Source organism: Drosophila melanogaster, chromosome 3L (genome assembly GCF_000001215.4).
Source record: "Drosophila melanogaster chromosome 3L".
NCBI lineage: Eukaryota > Metazoa > Arthropoda > Insecta > Diptera > Drosophilidae > Drosophila > Drosophila melanogaster.
Genome location: NT_037436.4, coordinates 25,875,360 through 25,889,205, shown reverse-complemented (window position 1 = coordinate 25,889,205; position 13,846 = coordinate 25,875,360). Strand labels below are relative to the sequence as shown.

Sequence of the window (13,846 nt, the reverse complement as noted above, 5' to 3'; positions counted from 1 at the left end):
GAGGACATGTTTTTTCTTAAGGATGGGGAAGTAACATATGCATTCTACACAAATCCCCAACCACACACACTATTGTAAACAATCACACACACACATTAATGTAATGTAATCAATGATCGAGAGCCCTTCAGCTTAGTTTAGTTAGTTAGTTTACGGTGCGTCCTCTTTGTGCATGTCCAAAGTCCGCACCGTTACCGCATTAATTACGGTTCATCCTGACCGCCCTTGACTCTTCTTGTATTGCAGCCGTCTTCGCTGTTGCTAGGCCGCTTCCCTGCATCCAGATTTGTGGGGTCCTCACAGGCCGCTGACGGGGCTTGGGTCGAGGAAGGGGCAAAATGGTCACTGCCTAAGTAGTCCTCGATGAGTCTCCACCTCGTGTGCCTGAACGACGTGCCGCCAGTGAAGGTGAGGTCCACCACAGAGCCCTGTCCGGGACACCTGGTCAGGCTGGGAGCTAGCTATACGCTATCGCTGGGCTTATACGGTAGCGCTGGGCTACGCTGCTGCACCTCCAGATCGCTGCTTTCCTGTTGCGGTCAAAAAGGCTCGCTAAGTAACCAAAGATCCACTCTGCGTTCTCGAACCGTCTGCCCTAGCCGTCTTGGGCTGTCGTGCAATGATTGAGATTGAGCTGAATGAAACGCATCATTGTGGGGTCTTTGGTGATCCTTTGCCCGCCAATGGGCACTTCCGGGTGCCTGTTTGTTGTTTGGTCGCTCGGCTTTCTCTGCTTGCGCACAGAAAGCACTTAGCCTATTTGGAGCACTCTGCGGCCTTGTATTCAGCGGACTCGCATCTGAAGCAGCACTGGCTGCGGTCTCCGAGCACCGCTGCCATCACCACCTTAAGCTTCTGCGTCTAATCTTGGACAGGGGCGCGTAACTGGAGGAGCACGTGTGGATGCCACCTGGAGTTGTTATGTTTATTTCCGAGATTAAAGTTTGGTTGTGCATTTTATACGTGTGCGGATTTATACCTTTCGCCAGGTGCGGCCACCGCCGGCCACCTTGGCTCAGACGCAGAAAGGGTTTTTGTATCCGTTACTCGTAGAGTAAAAGGGTATATTAGATTTGTTGGAAAGTATGTTCTAAGCTCATTCATCCCTAGCTTAACAGCGATGTCTGAAATTCCATCTGGCCCTTGCGCTTTTCCCCACGTAATATCCTTGATGACCTTGCAAATTTCATCCGGTAGGAATGTTAATTGCGATGTGTGTTAGGCGAATTCTGCGACCCTCAGGCCGACACAGGCCGCCAACGAACCGCCTAACGAAGACTGAGCCGATGCGCAGGTTTCTTGGTCGGCTCGCTAATAAGTGCAACGTCAGCTTGACCTGGTTGGCGCAGCTTTGCAGTGATTAAGATCAACTTAGATAATCTTCGCTTTCTCGGCTTGGTACTCATATGACATCTTCTGCTGCCCTTAATGCGCTTATCGGGGGGCTCTCCTGGCACGGATGCATAGGAAGCATTTGACCTCTTGTCTCACAGCTAGCTATCTTGTGCCCGGTTCGCCCGCACTTGAGACAGCAGTCGCTGCTCTTATTTCCATCCCTCTTAAGCTCGAGCAGAAGGTTGGCGCTTGCTGTGCAGTGGACCTTGTACACGTTCTTTCCCAGTTGCCGCAGTTGTCCGTCGCTTCGCTGGGTGACCAAAGCCAAGACCTCGCTGTACGTCTTAACCTTCGCTTCGACTATCTGGATAGGGTCTCCGCTCTGGCCTACCTCGGCTAGGGATTCCAGCTGGCTGTGCCGTGAACTATGGTGAGCTTTTTTTCTGCTTAATAAAACTCATATCCTTTCAATCACAAGGCCTAAACTCATCATATTTGAAATGAATACTCATTCTTCAGGTGTGTACTATGTGTTTTTACTAATATGTTGGTTATATTTTGAGTTTACATTTAAAAATTTGTGCATTTAGCACAAAACGAAATTTCAACTTTAAAGAGTTTTAAACAATTTTTGAAATTTGTTGAGTTAGTGTGTTAGTTCATGTTGTAAGGTGATTAATTTCCTATTTAGAACCTATAGTATTAATTTGGGACTTTTTGCTACTTTTCGCGATAATCAATTAGCAATGCTAGAAGTGTGGCGCTCGCAAAGAAAAAGAGAATGCAATATTTAAATTTCTTTTTGGGCATATCGACGAAAGCATTTTTGGAATTAATGAAAGCCACATATGGGAGAAAGCGCGCATGCTTCATGTAAATTTGTTGCATAAATGGAAAATGTGCAATAGAGCGCTAAGTTTTCAGCAAAATACCCAGCATGGATGGAAGGCAATCTTAGCTTGAACTTACTTGGAAATTCCCCCTGCGCGGAGGGGTTGGCTGTTGGTCTGTTGGGATTCCATGAGTTGCTGGAAAGGATTCTCGCCAACAAAGTATGCTACGACCACCGACCAGGTCGCTTGTTGAATCGCGTAGCAATTAGCTTTTGACAGGTATCGAAAGCATTCGCGCCACTGTGATTGGGGACCCTGCATCTGTGTGCGTCATCTGGTGTGACATTGCATCTCACGTGGCACAAAAAAAGGGGTCGAAAGAGAAAAACAGAAAAAAAGCTCCGAAAACTCGCTCACCCTGACGTTTCCCATGAGCCCGGAGATCGGAGTCGGATGGCGGTCCATGGACCTCCGGAGACTTGTCTTCAACAGGTAAGTGCTCGGGACGGCGATGCAAGTGTAGTCCGTCATCCTTGCCGCGTTAACGCTGGCTCCACGCGGAAATATGTGAGTTTATCCGGAAAAAAAAACAGAAAAAAAGCTCCGAAAATTCGCTCACCCTGACGTTTCCCATGAGCCCGGAGATCGGAGTCGGATGGCGGTCCATGGACCTCCGGAGACTTGTCTTCAACAGGTAAGTGCTCGGGACGGCGATGCAAGTGTAGTCCGTCATCCTTGCCGCGTTAACGCTGGCTCCACGCGGAAATATGTGAGTTTATCCGGGAGCGCAATGCGCCCTTCTTCAAACACTTCCAATCTCACCGCCTTATCCGAAAGTGTGGATCTAAAAAAATTTAAAAATTGTTGAATGTGAAGGCGTGACAGTGTTCGTCGGCTTAAGGGCGTTAGAGCAGCCGTGCCAAAACGTTTTTTGGCGTATCGATAGAAGATTACAAGTCTCATGAAGTTATGGAAAAATATCGAAAAACTGTTAGAAAATGTGGGGGTTTGGGCTGTATTAGGGCGTTAGAGTGGGCGTGGCAAACATTTTTTTGCTAATCGATAGAATGTTACAAGACTAATAAAAATGTGAAAAAATATCAACACATTTTATAAAAGTGTGGGCGTGGCAGTTTTGTGCTTTTTTTTGGCGTTAGAATGGGCGTGACAATAGGGTCAACTAACTTTCGCTTCGTCTTTGTTTCTAGAATCTGTATGCTGAATCTCAACCTTCTAGCTTTTCTAGTTTCTGAGCTCTCGACGTTCATACGGACAGACGGACATGGCATGATCAAGAATATATATAATTTATAGTCGGAAACGCTTCCCTCTGCCTGTTACATACTTTTCAACGAATCTAGTATAATAATAATAATAATCTAGTATATAAATAGAACAATTGCTAATACTGCAGTAAATAAAAGCCCATACGTTATATTTTTAGTACAAAACCAAATGTAGAAAATTTAAAAATGTACGGAAGAAGAGTTTTTGTTAGAGTTCCAGAAGTACGCAGAAAAAGCCAATGGGATAAGAAATCGCAATTAGTTGCTTTAGTTGACTATAATACAAACGGATATAGGGTTTTACCAAAGACACCTGTCCCGATAAGCTTTTCACCACAGGTGATTATTGAAATACAATCTGCAGGGCCAAAACCCCTCGCGGTGGTTCCACTAAAGAAACAAATTTTTGTTTCTCGGCTTTCAGCAGATCAAACATTATCTGATGTATATTTTCTTATACACAAGACAAAAAAAGCCGATAATATAAAAGTGGACAAATTTAACTTTCTTACGCTAGTTAGATTTCATCTTTCAAGATAACTGTCCCTAATGAACTTTTTTCGACCATATGTTTGGGTGATTTTAGGCCGGATAGTATGGTGGTGAAAGAGTTCGAAGCTAAGATCAAATCTTAATTGCGGTTAGATCTACCCTCGCGTCGGAGGAGTTACCTATTGACGTGCCCGTAACTCTGAATTCTTACTCGTAAAGCTGTCATCTTCCGACAGATCAGTTTATATTGCGTGCTCGTATATTCCGCCATTTTCTGTATTCCCAGAATATCAGAATCATCAGTCGGAGGCTAAATAATTTTATAGCTGGCTTTAATGGGTCCGATCTTTACTCCTGCAACATAATGACGGATGCCAATTAAATCATTTTTTGACTCTTGTGTTCCGTCAATCTCTAAACCATGTACCAAATGTATCTTACATGATAGACTTTATTTTTAAATTCCCCAAAATAAATTATTATATAAAGAGGTCACTATTTTCCCAGCCTCTTGCAAAGGAGTTATGCTGCGAATAATCAATAATATGGTGGCAAAGTGTTGAGGAGAAGTCTATACAATCAAAAACTGCTCCACAACCCCGCCAACTCTTAACGAAAAGCTCATGCGCCAGGGAATTTACGCAGGCGTCATAGCGTATTGCGAGGCACAGCCAAGCGGCGTACATCATCAACGACCGGACAGCCAGGGTGACAGTAGACAACGAAAAGGAAGTCTGCTTACGCGGCACACATCTCATCACCTTCACCTTCATGATTGATTTGTAAATCATGACAATGCCCTAATACAAGCTTCTCTTCTCCAGTTTAGTGTACGTAATTTGGAGTTGATTAAGGAATTCGTGAAAGAGATTGAATCTAACCATTTACATCGGATGGTATTTTATCACAGCAGCGATTGGTGGCGCATTGATCTGTATCGGCATTACCTGTTTACGATTCATCGGAGCGCGAAGATCTGCAATCCAACTAAAGGGGATGATCCCTAGTTTAGGATCGGCCGAGGGCGGCCTCAATCTTGAAGAAGGAGGAAAAGGAACGTACTGGAACAGTTGGCCTAGTTAACACTGTCAACGCACTAGAACAGTTGGCTCAGTGCTCTGAGCAGTGCACACACTGCACACTGCAGTGTGGGAAAAATAATATCGAGACAGCAGGTTTCCTAATGAATCTTCTTAACTATTAACGAACCAAGTTCCGTTGAGGGCTACCTTGTCGGAGTAAGTTACCACTTTCTGGTCTCGCCTTTGTTCGTCAGTTATGGTCACGTTGGCGTCATTTACGATGAGGGTGCCCTGATCCACGATGGATCCAGATGACCTGGAAGTGTGGAACAGTGCTGAGCGCAGGTGCCATTTTGGAGCTCTTTACAGAAGGTGGCGCCGACTGTCTTCTTGCAGTAGCCGATGTTGAGGTCGATCACTAGATTTCCGTCCTTGAAGTTCAGGATCTTGTTCTGGTGCTGGTCTGGGTAAACCGTTATCTTCTTACATACAACTTTAGAACTAGGGAATTTAACTAGACAATTTAGGATTTCAGAATTTTGAAAAACGCTTATGTTAGATACTTCTAATAATTCTATCAAACTAACGTCAATAGGCTGTCTGTCCCTGAATTCGCCAATATCGGAGTTGTCCAAAATCGCTGGGCTTACAATATTTAATTTTGCTAGGGTTAACCCTGTAGCATATTGGACTAATCTACCCTAAAAATACCATAAATGATTGGGTATAACATAGCGTCAATACATTGTGACACTTTGTCATAATAAATATAAATATACAAATATACAAAAAGACCACTAAAAACTACGTAAGCACTCCAGCGCCCCAGTAATACGATCTAACGCTTATACATAAGCCGATCGCGGAGCGTGGGAATGCTGAGCATGCACTTTGCAGCTCAAGTGGTCAATGCCTTCTGCATACATATGTATATGTATAAATGTAAGTAAGAATACATAGATATAAGCAATGTATGTGCGGGTTAGCTGAACCCAACTTCAGCACACTTTGATTATTCAAATAAATAACCTCGAACAGAGCAGAAGCTAAGCTCTTCTTTCATTAAACATCAAAATAGCAACCTTTAAAATATCACCTTTCACAACCCCATTAAAACGTTTTCTAGGCCTGTGATTACAATTCTATTTTTTGCCAGAATAATTTCGAAAAGGGTTATTTCTTTGTTTGTTTTGGATTTTTGGATTTGATTTATTGCGTTTGCGAGTTCGTTTAAGCGTTTCTGAAATTTGATATTTAGTTCTGTTTTTCCTTCTTCTGTTCTTACTTATTGAATTTTATTTGCTCCCAATCGTTGAAGTCGCGAGTACCGGCAATAACCTTTAGTGCTGTCCCAATGAAGTTAATACTCCTAGCAGCCCTATGGTGAAACTTTAAGGTGGCTACCAATTTGCGAATATGCGTAAGGTCCGTCATTATACATGGTGTCCTGTGATCGTCCGTAAATGTCTTTGTCATTGTTTCCATCTGGTCAGCATAGTCTTCGTAAGTCGTCATGTTCGTAGAGTGCGGTACGACTCCCAGATGACATTGTCGGCCGTCCTAACAGACATAAGTATAAAATGTAATTTCGTAACCTAAAAAAATATAAAGAGATTGAAAGGAGTCAGGAATCTCGCAAGATGGTTAGCGTAGGTTGTCCTTGTGGAACACCCTCCCCTTTATTAGAACTGTGGACCCCAGGTCTGCTTCGATGGTTTCTTCTAAACATAATGGGGAAAGCTTATTTCCTAGTCGTTTGTTGGTTTTTAAGAACACTTTTTCGCCAACTTGGTAATCTTTATAGGTCCTATTTTTGTTTACGGTATCAAGGGTTTTCTCTTGGACCTGTTTCATTTTTCTACTAATTCCTACTAATTCAAATTCCGCGGGCTTTAAGTGGACGATTTCAATTGGTTTTTCATTCGTTACTGAGTGGATTGAGTTGTTGTACTTGTTAGTTGCTAAATGAATTAATTCGGTAGTGTCGTTTCAATTGGTTTCTAGTTTCAAGCATCTGGCTATTTCTGCCAGAGTACTATGTAACCTCTCTACTTGACCGTTTGAGGTGCTGTGTAGAGGCGCGGAAGTGATTTAGCAAAATTGTCTTAATGGTTTCGGAATTAAATGATCTTTCGTTATCGCAATAAATTGTTTTTATTTTTGGAAAAAAATTTACTATGTGTAATAGAGGAGATTTTATGTCCACGACAGCCCTCGATGCGATGGCCTGCACCGAGGCAAACTTCGAGAATTTGTCAATGCACGTCAGAAAAAGGGTTCCATCCACAAAGGAAGGTATCGGTGTTTCCGCTACTGCCTAGTCTTGTAAAGCACTAAGCAGATTTGCTCGGTCAGGAATTTTTATAATGTGTCTCACCTTGCTTTTAAATAAGATGAATGTGTCCACCGAGAAACTGTTTTCTTCTTCAATTATTATTTGATTCCTGAAACAGTTTACCGGGTTGTCTGTTGTGTCAATGGTGTATGTTAGTGAATGTTCGCTATGTATGGTTGCTACTTCCGATTCTTGTTCGTCTTCTAGAACATTTATGTTCTGGCGAGACAATGCGTCTGCAACAAGGTTATCTTTTCCTGGCTTGTAGGCCAATTTAGCGCCTTAATCGTCGATAATCCCCTTTCAGCGCTTTAGCTTCGCGTTAGAGTTTTTGTCCGAGACGGCAAAGGTAAGTGGCTGGTGATCGGTAAAGATCTGCAAGCCTTTAACGCCGTACAGGTAATTCCGAAGGTTTTTCAGCGCCCAAAATATGGCGAGGAGCTCTCGCTCGTTGGTTGCATAGTTTTTTTTCATTATCCCGCAGGGCGCGTGATATCATAGTGATCGGGCGGCCATCCTGAGATAGTACCACCCCTAGATCAAAACCAGAAGCATCCGTTGTTAAATCGAATGGTTTCTTAAAGTCTTGGTATGAAAGCAAAACATCTTCTGATGCCAAGATTTCTCTCAACTTGTCAAACGTTTCTTTTTGCTCCTTGGTCATGTCGATATCGATTTTTCTCGACTGATATTTACTTGCTTTTCCATTTTTTCCTTTTAGGATACCTGTTAAGGGCCTTGCAATTGTTGCAAAGTCCTTTATGAAGCACCTATAGTAGCTTGCTAAACCCAGAAATGATCTCAGTTCGAAAAGCGTTTTAGGTAGGGGGAATAGCTTTATGGCCTTGACCTTTTCAGGTGAAGTTCGCAGGCCCCCTTGCGACACGATGAACCCCAAGTATTCAACGCTCTTTTTGAAGAACTTTGATTTTTCTTGGCATACTCGCATGCCTGCTTCCAGAAGATTAGTTAAAACCCACTCCACGTCTTTAACGTGATCTTCTTTTGTTTTAGAGAATATTATAACGTCATCGACATACACGTAGCATATCTTTGAAATTCCTTCTCTTAGGACATCGTCGATGGCCCTTTGGAAAATGCTTGGGGCGTTCTTAAGCCCAAATGGCAATCTACAGAAAAATGCTGTCTTTCCTCTATCCTTTTCCGCCAGCTCTATCTGATGAAAGCCAGACTTAAGGTCTAGAGTTGTAAAAAATTTGGACTCCCGCATATTCGACAGTATTGTCGAGATTGTTGGGATAGGGTATCTGTCGTCGACTGTTCTCTGATTTAGTTTCCTAAAATCGATAACTAGCTGTTTCTTTTTTACCCCATTTTGGTCTGTTCCCTTTTTATCTACAACCCAGGTCGGGTTGTTGTTGGGATATTTACGGCCTTATTACGCCGTCCGCTAGAAGTTGTTTAACCACTGCATTGACGAATTCGGTTACACCCATGGGGAGCGGGTATAACTGAGAGTATACCGGCTCCCCGTCTGTCTTAATGGCGGCGATAGTCTTTATGTTAAATGGCAGTGCTTCGTCTGGAAGGCGAAGGCTTTACGATTTTTTACGTGTGTTTTTAATTGCAGGAGGGACGTCTTCATCGTCAATTTTTAGTAAACTGCATCTTTTCAGTTCCGTTACTGGTATGTAGGACAATTCCGGTAAAACCGAGCTTCGCATTCACTTGTTTAAGCAAGTCGAGGCCGAAGTCTTTAAGGTTTTTTAGAATAAAAAATGGTGTTTTTACTTTAAACACCGAAACTAGACATTTTTTGTCTATTTTGGTACATCTATGTATTGAATTCACAGTAAAGGGTTTATCCGCTGCCACGATGCCTTTCAGCCTCGGGAGTGGAGTAATATAGTTTTTAGAGGTGCCTGTATCGAGTAAAAGTTTTATTTCCCCTCCTGCTACCGTACGAGTTATGTAGGGGAGCAGAGACTTTACTCTAAAAAATTGCAGGAGTCCTCTTCATCCAGTTCATCCTCTATTTCTATGGCGCTGGCTTGGGCAACGGAGTCGTAATCTTCTTCATCGGTGTTTTCTTCCGACATGAAGTTGATTTTTTATCGAAACCGTGCCGACTGCCCTTTTTGCCATGCTGTGGGTTGATTGAACCGGGAGGAGGTGTCGACCTCCATTGGCTCTGCTGCCGGTTGGTCGTGGCCATACCTTGCACTGTTGTGTGACCCTTGTTTAAAGGAACCACATTGATTATTCACTCCCTTTGGAGTTCTGACAAAATGGGGTTTCTTTTTCACTGCTCCCGAATTTTGATTATGTTATTTTGATTATGTTCGTTGTAGGAATGCGAATTTCTCCAACCTGCTTGTCGCTGGTTGTTTGGCTTATACGTTTTTTCCTCATTGTGTCGGGCGAAGGTCGCCGCAAAAACACTTCTTTTAATACTTGACTCAGCTTCTTGGGCTAACGCCAAAGCTGAAGGCAAGTCGTGTGGTTGTGCCGGAAAAACGGATATTTTCAATGATTTTTTTAGGCCAGATATGAACGCGTGTAAAGCGTAATTTTTGTGCTGCTCATTCAAGACGGCCGCTGCGGCTGCGTCATGAGTCATGATTGCTTTAGCTTCCTCTCTATTTCATCATAATGTTTGAGTAGTGGTAAATCGCCCTGTCTTGACAGACTTAGTTCCTGTTTTATTACATGTGTCGGCGTTTTGTCGGCATATGTAAAATCTAAACGGGCCAGAATGGCATGGAAATTAAATACCGTATTGAAGGAGACCAAAACAGCAGCCGCTGGACCCCTTATTTTATTTTTTAAAATTCCTACGGCCTTATAGTGCCGGTTGCTACCCTCGTACGACTGGAAAATTTTGTATGCCGCAGTAGCGGCTTGTCTCCAAGAGACGTAATATTCTTGCTTCCCATTGAATTCTGGGACAGATTTGACCATATAAAGAGGTTCATTGCATTCAATCTCTGGTTTAAATTCAATTTCCTTGAATGTTTGGATTTTTGTATTTTTTGATTTTTTAACAAGTCTAACTCCCCCATAATTGAGGCTAATAATTCTTCCTGCCTCTGCAGTGCGGCGGTTATGGATGACGGAGGCATTCGCAATCTGTTCTGCCTGCATTGCTACCTCACTGGTTGATGGATTTTCGAACTGATATTTTTCTGGCACCCTTTTATGTACGAGTTCTAAGACTTCTTCGTCTGAGGAGATGTTCCCGGTATTTCTGTACATTAGTCAGCGTAAAAAAAAATGTTTTGGTGCTACCAAATTCAATCAAGAGTCTGTAGATAATTATATTTTCCGTATCTATGGTTATTCACAACAAGAACTTAATATTAAATTAAATTTGCATTCAATAAAAGCTTTTGGATCTCTTTTTTTTTATATTTGCTGTACTTAATTTTATTTATTTCTGAGATAAATTTTTTATTCACGAACACTTCGCAACAGGAATTTGGTATCAAATTAGTTTGGCATTTATTAAAAATTTAATAAAATTCTTTGAATAATTTTCATTTGCTGTATTTATTTTATTTATTTCTGTTTTTATTAATTAATTTCTATGTCTCCCTCCCTGTCTGTATTCTCCACCTTGTTAAAAGTTGGGAATTTATTTGTCGATTTTGTTTTTTGTATTTTTTATGTTTTTTTAATTTTGGTGTTACACTTAATGTTGCACCGCGCCGTTTTTTTTTTATCGCATGAGACTTCGTTTTCACTTTCAATTTTTATTGCACCCGTATCGCGTGAGTCGACTACGTTGGGCGCCAATTATAAAAGTCTGTTGGTTGAATATTTATTATTGATCCTTTATTTCCACACAACCGTTAGGATGAGGGTAATTTCTGGAATATGTTATTTCAGAGCTTACGCTCATTACTGAACTAAATTATGATCTAGCTGCAGCTTGAGGGCTCCGGCCCGCTGTAGCGCTGCCGCCAAAGAGCCAGGTCAGCAGTTCTTCATCCGGTCCGATCACTCGCTCCGCGAGTGCTTCGGACGGGCTCCTGGCCGTTGGCCCTGGAGTGCACGGCCATCATTTTCCTGACCGCGCGTGCAGGCCTCCGGATATGGCTTGCACTTCTGCACGTTTACTCCGTGAGAACTGCTTGGGTTAACTTATATGCGTGGCCGCTGAGAGTCTTTGTGAGCTTTTAGAAATACTTTTAGTTCAGTTTGATTTTATATTCTTGAGAATAAAGAGCAGAAGCTTGCAACTCCGATTAACATCCTTAAATCCTGTTCTTGTATTGTTACTCTACCAGACCACAAGTCTTGTAGTTGAAAGAGGAAAGTTCCACTTAACATAAATAACATAATAACCCCCTGGAACCCCGGAGCAGTTAACCAGGGAACCCCTTACCTCTAGGGGAAGCTCAACGAATTACAGTGTGGCCACCACCAAGCTCCTGGCATAGCTGGGAATCATTTTAGACGACATAAACTAATTATCTTTAGATTCGCATATCGATGTGAATAAAAATAAGTTAATTTATATATTTCTCCCACTAAATTAGGATCGTAGAAGTTTATGAGTACACATTCTTAAGCAAATTAACCAATACTATTCACCTTGATCGGACGCTGAGTTAGAAAGCCCATATCACGGCAGTTAGAGCCAAATCCTCATGGAAACTGGAAAAGCTGGATTGGATATTCCACTCAATCAAACTCCATATGGCAACTAAGGCTCTTTTAATAAAAGCCATATTAGTTCCAACACTGACCTACGCCATCCTTGTGTGGGGAACAGCCTCTAAGACTCAGCTTAATAGGCTTACAGTAATACAATCGCGAGCAGCACGATATGCATCTGGGCTACCCTGGTATGTGAGCAACCGAGTCATCGAAAGGGACTTAAAAGTTTTCCCACTGGGAGACCAATAAACTTCCACAGCAGTCGATATGCCGACAGACTTACCGCGCACCCGAACACGTTGGCAAATGATCTTGTCGACCCCATTTTCCTCCGACGTCTGAAGAGATTACATCCCCATGAACTCCTTACACGTAAGATAATCCCTCCACGGAACAGTATCCATAATAATATCTTTTAAGCCACGCATTACGTTAAGTTTAGATGGAACTGACCTTAAGATTAATGAATTATAGAATAAAGTATAAATAATAATAAAAAATAAAAGAATAAAGAATAAAAACACATATGCAAAACTATTATAAAGACTCAAGCTGTGACAAGATCATTCGAGTTGTGGTTGCTTCAAGTGCGGCAAATGCTGTGTCAAAATCAGCAGCTTATCGCTGGGATCATGTCGTGCAAAAATATGCGAACGGATAAAGAAGGTAAAACGCCGATCCAACATCTGCGATGGGGTTCAATAAGTTGTGTATGAAAATGACGCTAACACTTATCATGAGGATAATCAACAACTTGAAGGAAATGCCTTTCGCCCAACCAAATGCTGGAATTGTTACAAGTCGTAATTTCCTCCTAGTTCACAGGAATGACATCCGAACGTTTACCTACATTACTCTATTGAGTGAACGTTACTTGGCGCGAATAGAAGTGTCACAGGCGATAAGCAAGCCCTTCGAATTTTGAAGCAACGGTAAACCTTTACCAAATCATCTGCGAACGGCAGATGGTCCAAAGCACGCAACATCATGTTTTATATCGCTACCCATCGAATATAACGGAAACTATTACTATTATAAGATTTTTGGATGTCATTCAGAGTGGGAGATCCGCTTTATGATCTCATCCTATTTATCTTTTGAAAGAGTCTTTAAACTCTCCACAACTCTAGGTGATTGAGAGAGTTTCCCAGTATCAGAGTTGTTTTCACATTGTTTATATTTATACCAGGTACTCGTAGAGTAATAGGGTATACAAGATTCGTTGAAATTTATATACGGGTAGTGTCCAACCAAAGACACTAGAATAACAAGATGCGTAACGGCCATACATTGGTTTGGCACTATGCAGCCACTTTTTTGGTGACGGCCAAAATTGCTCTCTTTCCGCTCGCTCACGCTGAGAACATAAGAAATCTAAAAATAGAATTTGCTTGCTTGTGTGAGTAAAAACAAGAGACGAGAACGCGTATAAGTGTGCGTGTTGTGCTAGAAGACGATTTTCGGGCCGAAATCAATTCTGATCAAAGAAATGAATTTACATTGTACATATTAGGGTAGTTTTTTGCCAATTTCGTAGCAATATGATGAAATAAAATAATTTTTAAAAACTCGCGCCCTTCTTATTATAATTTTAAAATTTTAATTTTAATTTTAAAATTTTTTAATTTTAAAGCTTTTTAAATTCGTTTGTTAAAATCGCCGCTCGAATTAGCTACCATTTACATATTTATATTTATGTTGATAATTATTTATGTGTAATATGTGTAATAGTCGGTACCGAGGGAACACCACGGGGAGGCCATTACAATTGTAATGGGGTCTTATATTTACGTATATGACCTTCGAGTCGACTTGAAATATTTTAATGTTTAACATTAAAACATTTCCACATTCCCCAATTAAGTTATTTTTCTAACTATTGTTTTTTATTATATATTGCTCGATTTTTCAGTCGTCAGT

General features: G+C 41.6%; 1 protein-coding gene across 3 annotated transcripts in view, besides 1 other annotated feature; it reads left to right on the top strand.

The window, feature by feature from the left end:
* Positions 1–13,846, top strand: part of l(3)80Fg (lethal (3) 80Fg) — a 215,672-nt gene that overhangs the window by 124,907 nt on the left and 76,919 nt on the right. The gene's annotated exons all lie outside the window — the stretch shown is intronic.
* Positions 13,178–13,846: part of a mobile genetic element that runs on past the window's edge.